Source organism: Scardinius erythrophthalmus (genome assembly GCF_964197995.2).
Source record: "Scardinius erythrophthalmus genome assembly, chromosome: 19".
Taxonomy (NCBI): Eukaryota; Metazoa; Chordata; class Actinopteri; order Cypriniformes; family Leuciscidae; genus Scardinius; species Scardinius erythrophthalmus.
This window is the reverse complement of record NC_138239.1, coordinates 19,564,153-19,571,164: the sequence shown is the minus strand read 5'-3', so window position 1 is coordinate 19,571,164 and position 7,012 is coordinate 19,564,153. Positions and strand designations below refer to the sequence as shown.

At 35.1% G+C, this 7,012-nt stretch overlaps 1 protein-coding gene across 2 annotated transcripts in view; it reads left to right on the top strand.

Moving 5' to 3' along the window:
• The first annotated feature begins 218 nt into the window (after window positions 1-218).
• chst15 (carbohydrate (N-acetylgalactosamine 4-sulfate 6-O) sulfotransferase 15) overlaps window positions 219-7,012 on the top strand; it is a 31,832-nt gene continuing 25,038 nt past the window's right edge. For both annotated transcript variants that reach the window (XM_081394177.1, XM_081394179.1), the window contains exon 1: window positions 219-346. The gene's annotated coding sequence lies outside the window, so the exon portion shown is untranslated. The remainder of the gene's footprint in view (window positions 347-7,012) is intronic.

Below are 7,012 nucleotides of genomic sequence, written 5' to 3'. Positions count from 1 at the left end.
ATGTTTTAGTCCATTAAATATTTTGCTCTTCTGTTCAGTTTTATAATTAATCTCAAGTAGATTGATTTCATAAATAGTTGATTGGTCGGACCACAGCAGCACATCAGTAAGCAGCATGCAACGTATCTCTACTGACTGAAGCCTTGATGAGAGAGAGAGAGAGAGAGAGAGAGAGAGAGAGAGAGAGAGAGAGAGAGAGAGAGAGAGAGAGAGAGAGAGAGCATTATGCTTGAACAGAGACAGAAAGGCTTTCATCAACTCAGTCGCTCCGAAAGTTCTCTATATCGCGGGCTCAAATGCAATCACAAGCGTTCAATGGAATATTAAAGCTGGACAAGTTGTCAAGGTAAGTTTTCTACGCGAATAATATGAAGGTATTTTTGACAAGATTGTTGAAGGGTTTACGTGTTACACGTTTGAATCTGGCTAATAGATTACCCAAACATTAGAACGTGAGCGAGGCGCTTTATAGCGATGCTCCCTCTGACACTGACTGAATGTTAACGTCAAAAAGATGATTTCTAAAACAAGTCCATTGAGAAACGCTTCGTAAATAGCGACTGTCATCAGGATTTTCACACGCACAATGTTTCATTGAGATCGGATGGGATGCTGCTGTGACTGAAGATTCGCTGTGTACGACCTCAGGCAAGTTCAACGGCATTATTATCCTTACAAACATTTACCATGGTAACCACAGTTTACGCTAAAATACCATAGTTATTGTTAGGCTACTCTAAAACCGTAAATGCAGGGGTCCGTTGGTAGGCTGCGATTTTCACTCTTTGTTGAATAGCATCAGACAATTTTAATTACACCAAATATTTAGCTATTAACTTTTGTTAATAACTAAAGTTTGGTTGTGCATTCAAGTTGAGAGGTTGGATAGACAGGCACACAGAAATAAGGGAGACAAACCAGAATGAGGACAATATATATTTAAAAAAAATCAAATATCACTCAACAACACAATTTTCACAGAATTTTAAAATTGACCAAATGTATATTGCCAGACGTCATAATTTATCACAGGCTTCTAAATCTTATATCAAAATGTAACTGGTTCCCATAACCAACATTCATTTTAAACATATTTCTCCAGATCATTTTTTATTCACATTTTTAGCTAAAGGGATTCATTTTTGTAAAAAAAAAAAAAAAAGAAAAAAAAAAGTTGTCCTCGCCTCCACAGATTTTAATCTTTGATCTTAATTTTAATAAAATCTTAACAAAATCAATGAATGTGAAATATTCTCTGCAAACATTTTGTGACATCAAATGGAACAGCAATTAACCCTATAATTTAACTTTTTTCTTTTTGGTGATGGTGGCTAATACTAAGTTAGCAAGTGTTTTTGTGAATGCTAGGGGCCTGCTACCATGGTAAATTTTTGGAAGGGTATTGCACTTGAGCTATTTCTAGGTACCTACAGCACAATAAACACTTCCATAATTAATCACACAGCATTTAATGTGATTAATTCATGTACATGTACAAGCAGACAACATATGTATGGAATATATAGGCCTATGTGATTTTATTTTAATAAATAAGTCAGTCATGAACAATTTCAGGCCATTTTCCAATTGATATAGGCTTTATCCAGTTCTAGAACTCCAGCGATCCCACTTGCCACCATCCAACAAGCTCCACCCCTGACTGTGATTTTAGGAACAGGGTTTAGAATGAGGGAAAGAGACTATAGGAATGTTGTCCTAGGAACAGCAGTGGTGATTGAGAGAAGAACACGTTTCACTTGGGTATCATGTTGTTGGTATTTCCCGCATTAAACAGATAAGAAAGAAAAACGAACAGATGGATCTATAGTCATTATTCAACGACAACAGGTTACATCTACAATGTTGAAACCTGTTCAAATCCATGATGTACCGTAAAGCACCTGTTAATCAGGCTGTAGTTGGACAATAAATTCAGAGCAATTTAAAGTGAAGGTATATATATATATATATTTAATGTTGTAAGAATTTAAAGCGTTGCTCTATCACCTCAGGAAATTGCCATGGAGAGCTTTCATGTTTGTCATGGCTACTGCACTCTGGAGTGTCTAAGCCTGTGATGTATTAGTAATTGTTGGCAAAAGGAGTGTGTATTGAATGGCTGGAGAGTCTCTTCCTTAGAAAGACATTCACCAGATCATAACAGCTGCAGAATATATAACTCAGTGCTGAGTCAACATGCTATCCATACCAACAACCAAACCCTTCATCGCTCTGACCTACACACACACACACACACACACACACACACACACACACACACACACACACACACACACACACACACACAGTCTGACCTTATGCCTGCAAGAGCACACATACACACATAGTCTAAATGTCTAACAAACATGCATGAACATGCACTCAGACAGACACACACACACACACACATTTCAGCTTCACATGCCAAAATAATAATAATAATTATAGTATGAAAGGTTTGGTTTGTGAAATCAATCATATTTTACCTCATAATACTTTTCTTTTTCTTACTCTTACAATAAAATTTTGCTACTTTGTTTTTTTCCTTTTTAAACAGGAACAATTCTGTTTAAATAAGTGAATAGTGTTTCTAAAATGACTCATTGGACAAACTCAATTTAATTGATGGCAGGATGTGTAGCCCCAACTTATAAAAAACTAATTCATGCAATGAAATGTAATTAAGTTGGTCCAACTCAATTTTGACTAACTTAAATGAGTTGGTCCAACTCAATTATGAGCAACTTAAATGAGTTGGTCCAACTCAATTTTGACCAACTTAAATGAGTTAGTCCAACTCAATTTTGACCAACTTAAATGAGTTGGTCCAACTCAATTTTGATCAAATAATTTAAATGAAATGGATACATTTAAAAATAAGTTTTATGCTTCTTAAACTTAAATTAGAACATTTAATAAAAAAAAAAACAATTAGGAAATCCTTATTTTGTACCCCATAGAGACAAGAGACAAATCTTGATCGAGATGTTTTTATTTAAAACTCAATAGTGCAATAGTTATTTAATGTGAAAAGTACTTAGAAAAATGCAAGTACACATTTTAAAGCCTTTTTCCAAACATGTACAAATGGCTTTGTTCTTACTGAACACAAAGGAATATATGTTAAAGAATATGGGAAACTGAACAGTTCTGGGCCACCATTGACTTCCATAGTAGGAAGAAAAAATAACAACTATGAAAGTCAATGGTGGCCCAGAACTGTTAAGTTTCCCATATTCTTTAACAAATCTTCCTTTGTGTTCAACAGAACAAATACATTTATACAGGTTTGGAACAACCCCGGGATCAGTAAATGATGACAGAATTTTCATTTTTGGGTGAACTATCCCTAAAGACAAGAACGACAGAAATACACACAAAAAGTGTGTAAGAAAAAGCATGTAAGAGTGTTAAAAAATAAAATAATAATGTGTGGTGTGTGTGCGTGCATAAGAATGTTAATGACTCAATATACAACAATGTATTCTCAAATAATTCTCATTGTGTTCTCAAAAAAAGTGCACATCTCATGCAAACAGCTTGATTTTAAGTTGCTGGATTTTTGCATTCAGCCTATGTCCATCCAAGTTCATTAGGATTTTCTGGATAAACTTGAAGGTGTACTTGAGGTTGTCAGGAAAATTAAGATCAAGAGCATAAATGAGACCGAACAGCATGATGAATGCCAGGATCACGCAGTCTAGGTCCCTCAAAACCTTAATGCCCTCGATCACAACTCCTATGTCTGCTGTACAATCTCCTCTTTGGATTTTGTAAATCCCCATTTTCTGCATCCTCAGTGGCCTGGACAAAACACAAAACACTTTGGTTAAGCCCAGGTGAATTTGACCCTTTATATTTTAAAAGTAATCAGCAAATTGCATTGCTACTTTTCACTTTTACTATTACATTGTTGGCTGCCATTTATTTCCATTCTATGGACATAGACATACACATCTGAAAACTTCTACAAATTCTATTGTGTTCAGATGAACAATGAAAGGCATACACAAAGTTATTACCCCTGCAAAATTATTACTATTAAAAATATTATTTTATTAAAATGAATAAAACAAAATATGATTATTCCACTAATACATATTTTATTGTGAAATTAAAATGAAAATTGAGCATTTAATAATAATCAATCATATATTCTTTTAAAACATAAAAGTACTAACAGAATTGTTGTTATATTCATAATAATCACTTACCACATACTCCTTGAAGAAAGAGTCTGGATCTTCAGTCAGGTAGATCATCAGGCCTTTCAGGGTGCACTCTCTCCTGATGTTTATGTTGTCAGGGGGAAAATCAAGACTGAAATTAGCCAAATGCAGAAAGCTGTACAATAACTAGACAAAACAGAAGACATTGCATGCATTTATACTAACAGAGTCTCTGATCGCCAGGGCGTTTTTGATCTTTCGCCCCTTTACTCCTCCTTTGCTCTTGAAGATCTGCATCAGTTTATCTGAAAAGTGGTTCAGCTGTAGGAACATTGATTGCAGTGGCTTCGTAGTGATCTGCATGAACTCTGCGTTCACCTTCAAAATGAAAAAAAAACAAAAACAACAAAAAACAATTTCTTACTACATAACATGTTTACTTACTTCACTCTGCTGAAAGAGAGCTGGCCATTGATTCTTGAACACCTCTATCATGGGCATTGGCTGACGACAATGGGTTTGAAGTCTATTAATGAATGTGGATTGTGTTTCCGGTATCTGTAGGTGTTAAATGTACTGTAAATATTACTTTCAAATGCACATCCTACAAACATACACTGAACTGTTTCATTATGCCTGAGATGTCCATTTATGTGTTGAAAATAATCTTTCTGTTGCTAGCTCCTTGCATGAACACACATGATACTGGAATGTTGTTAATTCTTCTGGCTTTGGAGTTTCCTGTTTAGCATGTATTTTGTATGTGTGATTAAGAAGCTTACTCCATGTACTAAACGTGCATGGGCAATCTGTGTATGGACATGGATAGCGAAAACTGCCCCTAAAGCACACATGAGTCTGCCTAAAATGCTGCAGAAACAAATACCTGCTAGCTAGTTTCGATGGACACATTCTTTGTACTAAAAAAGAAACAATCCTAAAAAGAAGAATAAAAAAGTATTATAAGATACCATATTTAACAAATGACACAAGCAGCCTAAATCAGAATATTTGAATATGACTTACTATAAATAGGAGGTTGCTGTTCACCTGGTCATGTTCATAAAACTGTGAAAGAGAAGATGTTGATTAGGAGTGGGAACCAGTACTCACATGAAAATATGCTTTTTGTTTACATGGTTCTGTTTTACCCAACTCGTTCACTTAAAGGATTAGTTCACCTCAAAATTAAAATTTCCTGATAATTTACTCATCCCAATGCCATCCAAGATGTTCATGTCTTTCTTTCTTCAGTGGAAAAGAAATTAAGTTTTTTGAGGAAAACATTTCAGGATTTTTCTCCACACAATGGACTTCAACGGTAACCAAATAGTTGAAGTCCAAATCAATGCAATTTCTAAGGGCTCTGAAGTGCTTCAAAGGGCTCTGCATGATCCCAGCTGAGGAATAGGGTCTTATCTAGCGAAACAATCAGTCGTTCGTTTTCTAAAAAAAAAGTCCTGAAATGTTTTCCACAAAAAACTTAATTTCTTTTCCACTGAAAAAAGAAAGACATGAACATCTTGGATGACATTAGGGTGAGTAAATTATCAGGAAATTTTCATTTTGAGGTGAACTAATCCCTTAATATTACAATTCTCTCAAGTAATTAAATTGATTTTAAAATAATTTTAAATGTTTACTTGGTACAATTGTCTATATCGTCTACAATTGTCAAAAACAGACGACTGTCGTCCATTCTGTCACATTTTTCAGGTGTTCTGATGTAACTTAGGCTAACCCGTCTGTCACTTGCTCTGATTTACCTTGGGCAGCTCAGCTACGATGTTGTAAATAGGTAGTTTACATGATCAAAGTAATCTTAATATTGAGATATAAGTTCTACCTTATGTACGTTACCTCTAGTTTTAATTATTTAAACAGGTCTTTGAACAAAAAAGGCCTGTCGTGTATTTTTCCCCCCACAGCGCTTAATGTCATATGGTGATTGTGAAACACGGAACACCTCACTTCATGATTTTATGGTGAAATGTCTTATTTTTCATGTTAGGCAGGTCAAATTTGATCAAGAAAAACGCAATGTGGCCAATTCAGCGTGAATGAGTGACGCAGCTAAAAATAGACTCGACGCCGAAACAATCGCGGCGATCGCAAGCCTCCAGTTCATTTTATGACGGATATATCAATCCAACTAGCAAGCCAATAAGTTAAGAACCAATTTTGCACTGTTACAGTCAAATTCGGGATCGTTAGACTGGTCTAACACAGAATTTGCACGTTGCGTGAGTAAGTTAAGCTATCGAAGGGACACTTAAAACAATTCACCTTGCATAACTTTCACTGCTGTTGCATATTTCACTCAAAATCATGATATAAGTTACACATCCTCTTACAGTGAGGTAAATTCTTTATTACAAATACTCAAACAAGATAATACTTACCAATAACGAATACGACGTTGCAGTCCTTGCAGCGGCAGACGATAAAATGGCGGCCACACCCTCTGAGCATGTTCTTCTCTGAGCTTGTCTTGCACATGCGCAAATGACGCTCTCCGAAGCCAAATTAATTTGAGTTAACCAAATTAAATGAAATCTCATAGATGACACTATTTATACATTTTACGTTAGACTTATTAAATATATATACGTATTATTCCTAATCAGATATATTTAAATAAAGTGAACACAATTTAAATGTGTCATACCTAAGAAGGCCTTGAATCATTTTTTGAGTGTATGTACCATATGTGCACTTTGCATTATTTTCTAACTGTCATATCGAAAGACTCCCAATGTAATTTTCTTATTACATGTCAACTTTTACGTGTCATGGTCATTGGCCAAATATTTTTTTTGTTACACTTGTTCTGTGATTAGACA